The 15,133-nt window shown below is 44.7% G+C and overlaps 1 protein-coding gene across 1 annotated transcript in view; it reads left to right on the top strand.

The window, feature by feature from the left end:
• Positions 1–15,133, top strand: part of MEP1B (meprin A subunit beta) — a 330,890-nt gene that overhangs the window by 264,659 nt on the left and 51,098 nt on the right. The gene's annotated exons all lie outside the window — the stretch shown is intronic.

The raw sequence follows: 15,133 nt of genomic DNA, 5'->3' as shown, positions 1-15,133 counted from the left end.
TTTCAACTATCCAGAAAATACAAATATCCAAGTTTAACATGTTTCTCCAAACCGGTGATAAAATCCAATTGGGATGTGGATCCGTGTGTATGTACCTGAAAGCTTAGTTAAGATGCATACTTCCATGAACCAATGAGCAATTCATATTTTTCAATTCATGTTTTTGAATTGCTCGCGCTAATACGGAACACCAACGCATGGATTACAGCCACCGACATTAGCGTGTTACCAGAAATAGATGGTGATCCTATATATTGGATCTCATTGGTTCATGGAAGTATGCGTCTTAACGAAGCTTGCACCAAACTAAGAATTTAAGACCCCCGAAGAAGGGCTCAGCCCGAAATGCATTGGGCAGAATAAATGTGAAACCAATACTATGAACGTAATAGTATGAAATCAATTTAAATCAACTCAATAAAGAAGAAAAGGATTGACAAGAAGTGTATGGAACTTTATTGAAATTCATTCAAGGAGTGCACAGTTGGGGACGTTACTCCTAAGGGAAATAACGCTTATTCACCACGTCTCCAAACCGGTGGTCAGCTTACTCCGATGTACTCAAAATTTTGTCTAGACGTGAGAAGTGATGCACAGGGAGACGTTCCTGATCTCAAGGGACATCCAGAAACTGCTAATCTAGGTCCTAATTTATGGGATTTTAGCATATGGGAGTGCAGTAAGGCACCTTGCCGCGCTGCCCTACACTAAAGTGAAAAGGCAGGAATGCACCTTATTTATGCAATATGTTGCATTCTTGTCCTTGCTCCCTGCACTAGCGCGGTTTCGGCAGCCTAGCGCCAATGTAGGCATACTTGCACCATGGTGCAAGGATGCCTAAATTGCATGCTCAATTGATTTTGTGCAGGAAGGCACACTTTCCTGCATTAAAAAATCCTAAGAGGCGTTTTCCTCTTTCTATGTGTGTTGTAGAATGCAGCACACAAAGAAGGAGAAAAAAAACGAGAAAAAATAAACATATTTCTCCTCATTATGCTTCAACTAGGTAGACGGACGGATTTGGTGCTTCCGGAGATCAACATGATTTGGTACATCTACAAGCATGCGGAGGGTGGCACTGACAATGTTGAGACGCCCCACGGCAGAGGGCGGACTGGCAGTACCGTATCTCGAGACTTATTACCTAGCGGCACAACTATACTGGCTAATACAGTGGCTAGCGGCAGATCGAGACCCGGACAGGGAGCAGTGCCTTACTGCGCCTGACACATCCATGCTGGCGAGAATCCTCCTCCGGGTGTGTCGCACCTCAGCTGAGGACACAGCAGAGACTAGGGTGATAGTACGCTGCTGGGCCAGGTACCTGAGGAAAGTGGGCGCAGCAGGTCCCTACACTCCCGATATACCACTCACGATGTTGCGCTACCTCCCGCAGGGGGAACACTGGGCAGGACTGGAGGACTGGGTAGAGGCAGGGCTGCGAGAGATGGGTGACTTATACCACGACTCTGCGCTCCTTCCCTTTGAAGACTTGTGGGCAGCATATGATTTGCCTGGGGGTCACTTCCTAAAGCATAGAGCTTTAACGCGCAGGATTAGGACGCACTGGAAGACTGGGGACGTTGAGCCAAGAGCATTGGCGGGATGCAGGTATGTTGCGCTATCAGCAGGAAGGATCAAAACGGTATCCTGCCTCTATAAAGCAATTCAGCGGGACACGCAGCAACCATTAGAGCGCTTGCGAACTCAGCGGTAAGAGGACCTCGGTAAACAAATACCGGAGAAAGACTGGGACAAAATCCTAGAACGCACCCCGAAGGTGTCTTGGAACGCCTGCTTCAAATTAATTAACTGCTATGTGCTGCATAGAGCATATTTAACGCCGGTTCGCATCAGGAGGTATTTTGGCGTAGAAGCGGCAGCCTGCCCCAGGTGTGGAGAAAGAGAAGCGCACATACTCCACATGTTTTGGAGCTGCCCAGTATTGCAAACATTCTGGGGGGAACTCAGACAGATCATAAGCGACCTGATTGACAAAGAACTCCCATTGACCCCAGAACATTTCCTCTTAGGATGGTTCCCTCATACAACCAGAAACAGGGTAACAGGAAAGTTTCAGGATCTTGCCTATATTTTAGCTAAGTGGGAAATAGCCAAGAACTGGAAAGCGCCAGGTGGACAGAGAATCACTACCTGGAGGAAAGAGCTCGAAAGATGGGCGGGAACAGAAGGGAGACTGCTACTCCGAGAGGCCAGCAAGGGAATAGGCAAGATGGAGAAAGCCAGGGCCTGGGAGGCTCTTTTTGGGGAACTAGTAGCAGCTGATACAGATATTGGCAGTGGGGGGAGCACCCCGAGGGCGGCAACACCGAACCCAGGCAATGGGCAAGAGGCGCAACCAACCCCACCCACTTGAGAGACACAGCGAGGCAGCAATCACCTATGCGGACTCTAGAACTTGATAACCTCTCCGCACACACCTTCCACTTATTAGCACGCAACTCGAGGGGGGAGGGGGATAGTTTTGTTAAGAAAGGGTATTTGAAGATGGCACATTACAGACTGAGCCAAGATATGTACAATTGTATGCACTGTTACTGTATAAATGCCAATAAAATATGTTTAAAAAAAAAAAAACATGATTTGGTACATCTGGGGCAGTGTCAAAATCCATGGGTTTTTCATGGGAAAATCCTCTTCAATGCCCATGGAACCCCTCCTGGGCGCTGAGTAAGGTGAGGCAGCAATTTGTGCTGCGTTGCCTTACTCAAGATTTAGGAGACCCTGCAAAGCCTTTATGGGTCTTCTTAAATTGGATTAAGAGCCCTGCATCACTCATGTACCACTTTATGTGGTGCAAAATTGATGCAGGGCTCTCATAAATAAGCCCCTGATATACCCTAGCTTAGGGCACATTGTAATTTGGTCTCTTCACTCTGTAGTCCGAAGGGGTTCCCCATGCCCTCAAGCCCTTATGAAAGCCCTGGCTCGTTGTACCATGTGCATGGTTTCAGGGTGAAGTAGATGCACACAGAGGTGACACTCAACTCCATAATAAATTAAGTCCTGTGAATTCTGGTCCATATGTTTGTTCTTTTAAGGAATGGTAAGGTTCCCAAACATTTTCCGGAAGGCATTTACAGTAATAATCACGAACATTAGACGAGAGGAGCACGATGATGATGAATGTAAGATGAAGCCAGGCAGTTACCCACAGAGATAAATTAGTAACAGGCCATACATTTTTTCTGCCCCTCTTGATCTCTGTCCACAGAAACTACCTAAATGCCATAAACAGAATTCCAATTCTGAATAAAAGGTTGAAAATCTGCAACATTGCATTATTTTGCAATTCGCAAAACATTTCTGAGGAATGCCTAGAAAGCGAAATTAATTTGTTGTTACGACTGAAATGCCATCTTTCTGCTGTACCGTGCTACATGTTTTTTTTCTAAACTGGAAAAATATTTCCAATGTGCAGCCTCAATTCCTCAAAACCCTCACCAATTTCCTAGAAGGGAGGACACGGTTCCATAACCCTTACCATCCTCGAAAAGATGTTCACTCCTGCCCTCGGTGTAATGGTCTAAGAGGGGTTTGAAAATACCCACTACCCCCAGGATTTTTGGTGTACCCAAACTTTCAATTGAAACCTCTCCCAGGCACACCCACTCATCATCCCTTGAGTGGGATTTATTGGCGGTAATATTACAGCAAGATGAGATAAGACTGAATGTACAAAAAGAACAATTGATGGACAGAATGCAGAACAATGTCATACATTCACCCCAGTACAGAGATATGGGCCTAAATCCATCGTGTTTTTTTGCTCACCATGCCATTCTAGTTTGGACCCAGCCATATGCAAATCAGTCTTGAACCTGCACACAATGGGAACAGTCCAGCCCAAACTTCCAGGCCAGGTCCTACTTGAACTGGAAACAAGCATCTTAGGACTGGTTACGGGGTTTCACCCCTCATCAGCCAGGATAGCTTGACTCCAGTGGCATGGAGAGCACGGGACCCATGTATGGGTATACCCGTCCCATTCGGGGTGACAAATGCAAAAAGAACAATTGATGGACAGAATGCAGAACAATGTCATACATTCACCCCAGTACAGAGATCTGTCCCAAATCCATTGTTTTTTTGCTTACCATGCCATTCCAGTTTGGACCCAGCCATAAGACTGAATGTGAGTAAAAGGGTGGTTTACGAGTGTCCGGTATTAATTTTTGAATATCCTACTCACAATAAATTTGCCAATTTTCTTGTTTAAATTAGATTAACACATTCAGAAATAAATGGTTGTGTGCTTTGGGCCAAAGATTTCCTATCAGAGTTAACACCTGGGCAAGGCCTGCTCCAGTCCTCATCCTTTCTGAGGGGAATTCACCCCCAACCCAAATGGCTGTACTTTCAAATGTTGAGAATGAACTGGCACAGATTGGTAATGAGCAGTTATCCAAAGGAATTAGCATACATGCAGGAAACTCCCTTCAACAAAAGAAAGATCTCCATTGACTCAAACTTGTATGCTTCCTAAACACGGAGCAGTGTTCATCCCAGGTTTGCCTGGCTAGGAACAAGCCTGAAGGCCCCTACTGAAGCTGTGCTGTGAAAGACCCGAGCCAATACAAGTATCTAGAGAGGTGCTCATAGATTGCTGAGGAGTCTTCTCTGCCTATCACTGGAGACTGGAGGGTCTGCCCAAGATGCATCTCAAAGAGGTCCTGCATGCCCTTGCGTGTGCCCAGTGTGCTTGGGCCCACAGCCCAATCCCTACGAAGGGCTAGCACCGAATCTGCCCCATTCAGCCACATGACTGCCCCTCTCCTCCCATGAAATGGAGCTATTGACCTACTTTCATTAGCACCTTGGGTCACAAGTTACCCAAGTTTCAAAGGAGCGGCAAAACATAACCCTTTAGACAAGGGTTCTCCAAAGTCGGTCCTCGTGGGCTAGATCCATTCCAGATTTCTGAGATGACTACATTTATCTAAATGGGGATATTCTAAAAAACAGGCATGGATCTGGCCCTCCAGGACCAACTTTGGAGAACCCTGCTTTAGACATTTTCCTGGCCCCATAACTCTTTATTGTGAACATAGTGACACATAATTTCACAGCAATGGAACCTCACTTTCGTTTATCCCCGGAAGCCGCATTTAGGCAAACTGGGGCTTATTTACGAGCCCCTTGCACCGCCGGTACGTCCCTTTTTCCAGTATTAAAAGGGACACAGCGGCGGCGCAAAGGGGCTTGTAAATAAGCATGTGTATTAGTTGTATAACTTTTAACCGCTTATTAAAAAGTTGCTGGTGGGAGGATTGGATCTTTTTTAAATAACGCAAACAGCATAGCCCTCACAACCAGTTAGTCATTTCAGATAGGGTGTTTGGTGGCTGCTCACCACTGCATCTCTGTTTCTTTTGTGATATCTGATTGTTGCTTTGTGCGATTTCCAGTGATCTGCTGTATTGTCATATATTTATATCTAAAAATATTTTGTACAAAATAACTCAGGATGGGCTCCTACCTTGAACGGAAATTTGATGATTGTGTTATACTGTTATGTAGCCTCAGCCTTCACATTACCTCCATTGAGCAAGACTGTCTCTGCTCGATAAAACCACCCTGAAAAGGTAAGGAGTTTTGGGAGGCCAAGTCCTTTGCAAAAGGAATGCCTAGTGTAGTGCTTTGTAGGGAATGAGCACAATCGCTTCTTTGTTCCTGGTAAAATTGCACAAGCGTTGCAATTTAACACAATATACGACCAAAACGAGGACTTTAAAAACAATAAGAAATTCGTAGTGTCCCTTGTCACTGGTACATCAGACTAATTATGCACACTCTGATTCTCAAACATGTTTACAAATTCAAGTGCTTCTTAGGTATGCATGAAAAGGTCATTGTAATTGTACACTCAGGGCCATATGTATCAAATTTTCATGCAACCCACCATGCTGTGCTGTGCTGCGTGAAAGGGAAAGGGCAGGAATGCACTATATTTACCATTATACAGCACATTTCTGTTCTTTCCTAGCGCTGGCACACTTTTGGCTGTCACGCGCCAACGCAGGCACCCTTGCGTCATGTTGCAAGGGTGACTTCATTGCACGCAAGATTGTTTTTGTGCAGGAAGACCTTCCTGCACAAATACAATCCTCAGAGGCATTTTCATCCTTCTAAGTGAGCTGCAGATGCAGCACACTTAGAAAGAGGAAACACCAAGGAGAAACAAAGATGTTTCTCCTCATTGAGCCTCTGGTGGGGAGGCGTACAATTCTAACGCATTCCCAGGTCTACTAATGCCGGTAAATCTGGAAATGTATCAGAATTCTTGGGTGGATGCATGGGAACACCCATGCTCCGCCTATAGCATGTCCCCCTGCTGCAGAGTAACACAATGCAGCGATGTGTGCTTGATTTGATTTATTAAGAGACTCGGGCCATACAAGGTGGCCTTGCTTGGCTTGATAAATCTCATTTAGGTTTTGTGGTGCATGAACAAAACCATGATACATATGCCCCTCCATGTTAATTTTTTTTTTTTTTTTTTAAGTTCAAAAGATTTTTATTGGATAAGTAAAGGTGTCAATACATGAGAAAGAATACAAACAAATCTTCATTAGAGGAGAAAAGTAAAACATGGCAATGAAAATATACAATTAATCAGAGGATAAGAAAGATTTGAGGCTAAATAACAGAAAACAGCGCTGGTAATAATGAGCAATAAAGTAGCTTATACAAAAAGAATAATGCAAATGAAAAGCAGTGTCACTCAGGGAGGCTTAGAGACCTCTTGCTGAATAGGTGATACATGAGAGGAGCGTTTAGCACAGGTATCTAGGTACAAGGTTACAGGAAGCCATAAATCATGTCGTTTAGCAGCTAAGCTAAGGGGGTGCACAAAAACAGTATCTAGCCTGTGATTATAACAAACATTGTACCACCATGCTTTGAAAGAAATATTCGTAAAGTTTTTCCAATTGACGGTGATTTGCTGGAATGCAACAGCTAACAACAAATCAACAATTTGCGTATTGAAATCAGTGTCATCCCAACAAGGAGAGAGGCTCCCTAAAAAAATATTGACATAAGAGAAGGGGGATGTAGTGTGGAATATGGCATTGATTTGGGCCCAAACTAGTGTCCAAAAATTTTGCGTGAGAGTGCAAGAAAAAAGCATGTGAAAAAGAGTGGCCTTAGGAGCAGAACAGGACCAACAAAGATCCGGGATAGAAGAAAATCTCTTATTCAACACCTGGGGAGAAAAGAGAAGTCTGTTGTAAATGAAGAAAAGGGTTTGTGTGAGGGAGGCAGCTCTAGATGTCTTGCGAAGTTTGGTCCATAATTTGTCCCAAAGGGAGGTGGGCCAAGAAATGGCAAAGTCAGATTCCCACTGTTCCTCAACTTTGGATTTTGGTCTAGGTGTGAGAATCGTATGAAATGAGTGGTATAATGAGGAGGCTGTAGGGTGAGTACGCAAGAAGGAATGAAGCTGTGAGGTAGGATTGGGAGGGTGAGGATGCATGAGGGAGTTAGAGAGAAGAGCATAAGTGGACATAACTGCATTTTTAAGCGCAAGATACTTGCAGGCAAAAGAACGAGGGAGATGGAAGTTTTGGCTAAGAACAGAGAAGGGTAAGAAATCAGATTTAGAGAAGAGTTGAGATACCCAGATTAAACCCCTCTGTCTCCAGGTTTTCCAATAAAAGGGCTTACGATTGATGGTTATACTGTTATTGTGCCAAATAGTGGAATTGAGAAACTCTGTCACAGAGGAAGGGGGGCCTGGAGAGGTGGAAAGAAGCAGTTTGGCTGTAAACTTGTGGATAGGAATGGAGGAAAAGTGAGGCTTACGAGAGAATGAGAGGTATTCAGCAAAAGTGAAAGGGGATAAGGAAAGGCGCTCAATGACAACCCATAAGGGGGACGGCTCAGCAGAGTCTTGCAGCCAATGGGAAGCTTGCCGCAAAAGGAATGCCTTGTGGTAAGCGGGAAAATTCGGAAAGTTAACTCCACCCTCAGACTTGGGGAGTTGCAATCTGAGCAAGGACATACGTGCTTTTTTGCAAGACCAAAGAAAGGAAGAGAGAATAGTGTTGATTTTCTTAAAAAACTTAGCAGGGATAGGAATTGGAATGTTAGAAATGGTGTAAAGGACTAACGGGGAGAGCATCATTTTAATCGTGTCAAGACGGCCCCACCAGGAAAGGTATAATGGGTGCCATCTGGAAGTGAGGTCGGACAATTTCTGGATGCACTTATTGAGGCATAACGAAACAGTGTCAGAGAGGGAGGAAGTAATGTGTAAACCTAGATATTTGATGTGTGAGGGGCTCCAAGTAAATTTGGACGCCATGAAGTCCGGTTTAAAAGTGAACTTAGTAAGGGGTAAAATCTCACACTTGTCATTGTTTAGCTTATAACCTGAAATCTGAGAGTAATCGTGGACTTCAGCTAGGAATGCGGGAATAGAAGTAGCGGGGTTAGACATGAATAATAGAATATCGTCTGCGTAGGCAGCAAGTTTAATATTAGTTTGGGAGATTTGGAAACCATGTAAGTTGGGGTTTTGACGAAGCTTTGAAAGAAAAGGTTCCAGGGCCAAATTAAAAAGAAAAGGGGAGAGAGGGCATCCCTGACGAACACCCCTACCTAGATTGAAAAAAGAGGAAACTAGACCGTTGGCGCAAACCGCCGCTCTAGGGCTGGAATAAAGGAAGGAGATAAAAGAGATGAAATGCGGGCCAAATCCAAACCATTCGAGGGCGGAGAAAAGGAAAGTCCACTCCACCCTATCGAACGCTTTTTCTGCGTCTAGGGCAATGGCTGCTAGTGAGTTTTGGAACTGTGGAGATTTGGAGAGGACATTAAACAAAAGTCTGGTGTTATCTGTGATGAAGCGACCTTTAACGAAGCCAGACTGTTCAGGGCCTAGCAATTCGGGAAGAAAAGGGTCTAATCTTATGGCGAGAGATTTGGCATACAATTTATAATCAATGTTGACCAGAGAAATTGGTCTGTAATTCTTACAATGCTGGGTATCTTTGCCTTCTTTGGGTATAACACAAATGTGGGCGTCTGAAAATGTACCTGAGGAAGAGCCGCTTAATACGAAGGAATCAATAAGGGAATGGAGTCTGGGCAACAGCAGTTTGGAAAAATGCAAATAAAATTCAACTGTGAATCCGTCTGGGCCAGGGGCCTTATCTTTCTTGAGTGACTGGAGTGCTGTAAGTAATTCATCACTAGAGATTGGTGATTCGAGGGCAGACAAATCAACAGGGAAATTGGAAGGTGGTTGGATGCTGGCAAAGAAAGTAGCAAGAGAGTGAGCAGTGGGGTGCGTCTCAGAGGAGTAGAGTTTGGAATAAAACTGGGAGAATTGCTCTAAAATATCAACATCTGTATGCTTTAACCCCTTCAGTGCCCATGACGAGCTGGACTCGTCATGGGCTGCGGTGGCGCTGTGCCCATGACGAGTCCAGCTCGTCATGAACTCCGCCCGCTAATGAAAGGCGCGGCACTGGGCGGGGAAAGGGGCGGGCATGTAAGGGGTTAAAACAGAATTAACATCGTAGACAGATTCAATATTCAGTTTGTTTTGCTTGACTTTTAGATAGTTGGCTAAAACCTTCCCCGCCTTATTTTTACCCCCATAGAATTTTGAACTGGATTTCAACAAATACAGTGAAGCATCCTCAGTGGATTGTTTGTTAAATTGCATCTTGGCAGCAATGAGAGCAGACAGACTTTCTTGCGAGTGGGATGTATAGAAAGAATGCTCTAACTTTTTAATCGTAAAAAGGAGGTCACTAGTGCGTTTACGAGCATTCTTGCGTTTAGTAGCCACAAAGCTGACAATAAAACCTCTGGCTGCTGCTTTATAGGCGTCCCAGACAACATGGTTAGGCATAGTGGGTGTGTCATTAATGGTGAAAAATTCTGTGGTGAAGTCAACAAAGGAGGCGGAGAATTTGGGGTCGAGGAGTAAGGTATTGTTAAAGCGCCATCTCTTTGGTCCAGTGGACTTGGGTAAGATGTCAATGTTAATCAAAATGGGGGCATGATCAGAAAATAAGATGGGGCCTATGTCAGCGTGGGTAAGGGATTGGGACATATGATGGGAGAGGAAAATATAGTCAATACGTGATTGGGAATGGTGAGTCGGGGAGTAGAAGGTGAATTCTTTAGCGGTAGGATTGCAGAGACGCCAAGCATCAATGAGTTTATGTTGGGATGTCGCTTGAGCAAAAAGCTTGTGAGACTTATTAGGGATAAAAGGTGCCTTGGAGTTTCTGTCTAAAAAAGGATCAAAGGGTAGGTTACAATCACCTGCTAAGATAAAATTATCATCAATATATTCAGTGATGCGGGAGGCCATTGCGCGCCAAAAGACCTGATCACCACCGGTAGGGGCATAGATATTGAGGAGGGAAAGAGGGACGCCTTTCGAGGAGAGTTTGACGTACAACCATCTACCTTCAGGATCTGATTCAGAAGTCAAGAGCAAATGAGCAAGAGATTTGCGAACCAGTACAACCACACCGTTTCTCTTACCATCACCCGGAGATGAAAATACAGCACCCACCCATCCTCTCTTAAGTTTAGCAGCTTCAGCGTCAGACAAATGGGTTTCTTGTAAAAAGGCAATGTCTACATTTAATTTGGCTAAATGAGAGAGGATTTTTTGTCTCTTGATAGGAGAATGCAGACCTTTAACATTCCAGGAGACAATTCGAACTGACATTAAGGGTTAATCGAAAAGTGGACCAATTGGAGAGTAGGACAGCAAGGAAATGTCACGCACCGAGAGAGGGCACAAGAAAAAGAGAGAATGAGGTGAGAACTGATGTGGTGGAACATGAGTAGAAGAAGAAGTGAGAGAGGAACCAGAGAAGCCATGTAAATAGGAAAGAGCCAAGAAAATAAAAAGAATGATAAGAAGATACAGCAATTCTCAAAGATAATGGTAAGTAAGGGCCAAGGGAGAGTAAAATAGGTAAAGGGAGATGAATACAAGCAAGAGATCCAATATACAATGGGGATAAGAAAGAATGAAGAAAGAGAAGAGAAGGAGAGCCATGGAAAAGGTAATGACACCAATAAACCTGAGAGCATCGAGGGAAAGGGTAAAATAAGAAAATATAGAACATAGAGAAACATGATAAATAAGGAATGAAGAGTACTTACGAGGGGTAGCATGGGAAAAAAACAGGAACTGGGAATAAGCGGAGACATACGTGGAGACGAGGGGAGGGAGGTAGGGCCAACTGGGAGAAGCAGGGCATTCGGGGTGAAGGAGATGTCCAACCAGAGACAACACAACGGAACGCAAAACAATGATCTGTGAAGGGAGAAAAAGAACATAGTTAGACACTCGAATACAACGAAGATAAAAAACAAACATATGACCAACTGAGGAACCAGAACAACACTATCGGAAGCTAGAATAAAAGATAAAATCTTAACGAGAAGTCACGCAATCTGAAGAACCTGTAAAAATTAAAGCATTAAAGCATAACAAATTAGGGAATCAAACTGCAACTACAGAAAAAAGTCATGGTGGGTGGGAAGAGGGACCAGATAGCTCCATATCAGCTTGACCGCAGGAGTTCAGGAAACTTCGAAGTCGCGCAGGGTCCTCGTATGTCGTAGTCTTGTTATTGTGAGTGACCTTAAATAGACAAGGATGAAAGAGCCCATATCTGGCACCAATGGAGCGAAGGTCAGGTCTCATATCTAGGAAGGCCTTGCGACGGTTTGCAGTGGTCCTGGCATAATCTTGCGCAAAGAACAAAGTGGAGCCTGACCATGTGAGGCGAGGAGAGGCTTTGGCGGCTAAGAGGACTTTCAACAAGTCTGTGTACTCTAGAAAGTACATTATTACACCTCTAGGCTTCGTTGACGTGGAAGGAGAGGAGGATGCTCGACCAAGCCTGTGAGCACGTTGGATATTCAGTGAGGTGTCTTCAGGCAGGTGCAGAAGCTTCGGGAGAAAGGACTTGAAAAAACTGATGGGATCATTTCCCTCACAACCCTCCACCAAGCCGTAAAGACGAAGATTGTTGCGTCTATTGCGATTTTCAAGGTCCTCCACCTGCTTCTGAAGAGAGGAAATCTGCGTATGCATGTGAGAGACCTTGGACGCGGATTCCTGAAGAGAGGAGACGTCACGCTCCACCGACGACACTCTTTCGTCCATCGAAGCCCAATTGTCAGTGAGAATCTGCAACTTAGCATTCGTCTCCTCCATGTAAGGGCGCAGGGCCCGTATCTCTTCGAGGATTAGCTCCATAGAGAGGACTTAGGAGGCGAAGGCGGGTCTTTCTTTAACCTCTTAGAGTTCACTTTTGCCGAAGGTTGTGAGGAGATATCCGCAGTCGATGTCATCTCAGTTGAAGGTAGAGACTGAGAAGCTTCCAAATGGGCCAGTGCTGTGAATAATTTGGAATTCTTAATATAACTACGCTTTTGAACTTGACTGGAGCAATGCGCCATCAGCACGCCAATGGAGCGTGAGGTCAAAAAAAAAAATATCTTATTGCCCAACTGAAAAAGGACCAGGGAGCAAATTAATAAAGGAAGGAAAATGCCAGGCCACAGAATTGGAGTCAAAAATGTTGGAGACTGGAGTCATAAAGATGGCCGCCGTATATGAGGAGAGTTGAAAATTCCAGTCAGCTTACATAAAAAAAAAGGCAGCAGAAATAATCATAGTTGAAGAGAAGAAAGTCACCTTAGAGTGCTGTTTAGCCACATCTGTGTTTCGGGAAGTGCTGGGGTCAGAAGTGTAAGCATGAGGCATCCAGGGGATCCATGCGCGATAAAACGCGCTGCTGAGGCGCTCACGGGCGAAAATAAACAAGATGGCGGCCGCGGCCGATGACGAGCCGCGACCGAAGATAAAATGGGCTGTAAGACCCAAAATAACTGTGCCTCAGCGCCAAAAAAGGATTGAAAATGATCCTGGCATGCTCCGACAGGGAAGACTGCCCTTCGTTGGTGGAAACTGAAGCGCGAACCGCCAGTAGACCCTGGTGTGAACGGAGCTCCTAGCCGAACGCCGCCATCTCCTTCGGGTGCCAAGCCACGCCCCCCCTCCATGTTAATTGAATCAATATTCTCTGTGGATCGTAAGAATTATTGCTGAAGATAGATTGGTTGACCTTAAACCTCCTGACGTCAAATATATGTCACATGAACTCAACTGTATTCGGCTTCCTACCATTCCTTCTATTACACATATAATTGGTGGACTCCCATCAACAACTCTATAAACAGCCTATGTCATGCTGCCCCCCCCCCCAGATTTGCTTACTTAGAACACCTCACTGTCCTTTTAGCAGACCTGAAAGGAGTTCCTATGCTTGGTGGTGCATAAGGAACTAAGCAACCATGAGAAACCAAACCCAGAGTACTGCCAGCCAGCTCACCGTATCCAGTCCACACTAAAGAGGTTGGTGGGTGTAACACATTTTCTCTGCTTAAGCAGCACAGCAGACTGAATAGGAATCCACTCTGCTTGAAGTAACAACTATGTCAGAAATTGGGTTAATAATATGGAAGGGGAGTGACCCCCTACTCAATTAATAAACACAATCTGCTTAGCTCACAGTTCCAAGAGAATGTCTGCTAAAACCTGGGTAGCTACGACACAAGCTGCAGGCAATCCATAGAGAATTGCATGTTATGTTCAAACTTTAATGAGCAAAAGACACCAAGATGATCATTACAGTTTAAGGGAAACAAGAGATATTAATTTCTAAAGATATACAGCAAAATGCACCTAGAAAAAGTAAAGTACAATTGTAAAACAACAGTTTGCATTTGAAAGGTACCTTGTGATTTCAGACCAACAGTGATGGAGGGGAAGTTAGAAACACTAAGTGGGTCATCACAGTCAAAGATATTACTGTCGGACATTGTCTCTGAAATAGATGTCAAAATCTTTCAGCGGTGCAAGGTCCAAGACTGTGACCTGAGAGGGGCCCATGAAGTTAGATACATCATCATCCAGCTCCCTCTGAAGCTTCTGGTTTTCCTGTCAAAAGCTCCAGGAGTGACAAATCAGAAGGCCACTGGGGATGCTTTGTCAGTTGGATAGATGTTCCTTCTCCCCAGTCCAGGGGTTTACCTTTAGGCTCAGTCGTGTTTTGGAAGTCAAAATCCTTCAGCGGGGCCGGACAAGGTTCTAAGAGGCCACACACCTTTACCCCAATATCCAAGCTGAATCTGATTTCAGTGTGGCAAAATGTTCAGCGTGGAAAGATCCTATTTTCTTGCCTGCCTAAGTTGCAAGCTTAATGGGCAAACCTTAGCACCTTGGAGGTGAAAATAATGACTAAATCCCACTTTTCTCCAACTCCTGAGAAAGTTTTTTCTGGTCAGGTTGTCAGCCCCTAGCTCCTCAGGGTAGGTTTCCAGGAATTAGTTCTCTCTTCAGCCAGATTCCTTGCAATGTCCAGTCCTCTGTCGTCAGCTGGGTCATGTTGTAGCTGGCAATCCTTCTGATTTTTGTGCCCCTAAAGCAGGTAAACAGAAAGCTAGCCACTTGACTCTTGGAGAGCAGTTCCGTTCTCTTGATGCCATCAGGAGTCAGGAGTCCTAGAGTGAGTCCTCGTCTTCCAGAAGCAGTCATGAATCAATAGTCCTCTATCTTCCAGCAGGGCCTTCTTGTGGAGTCTTCCCAGGTTCAGGAACGTTCTTAGAAGCTGGTGGTTCAGTACCAGATATACTATGTGCTCTACCCACCCAGCGATATGAGAAATTATACCACCCAACCCTAAATATTTCTTATTTTTCCCACTTCCTTATGTAGCACCTCCTTTTTGCCTTACTATACAATTACCCCTTTGCAAGATGGCATAACCCTCTATCCATCAGACAGGCATATTTCCAACTCCTCAGTCACTTCCCTATTTAGGTGAGCTCCCCTCCCATCTCACTGGGCCCAAGCTGTTCTCTCACCCATTGTGACTGCAGCATGGCTGTCTGGAATGGTTCTGTGAAAGAGCAGAAGAAGTCCTCCCTGATATCTCCAATTCAAAAGAGATAGTACTAAGGCTGACCCCTCTTCTGCCAACTGTCCATTCCTAGATAGCTAATTCTTGCTAAGTGGGCAGGAGTTAACACCACTCTGTCCTTACTGGTTCCAGTGAAA

This window comes from Triturus cristatus, chromosome 5_1 (genome assembly GCF_964204655.1).
Source record: "Triturus cristatus chromosome 5_1, aTriCri1.1, whole genome shotgun sequence".
Classification (NCBI taxonomy): Eukaryota; Metazoa; Chordata; class Amphibia; order Caudata; family Salamandridae; genus Triturus; species Triturus cristatus.
This window is presented reverse-complemented; position numbering and strand designations above follow the sequence as displayed.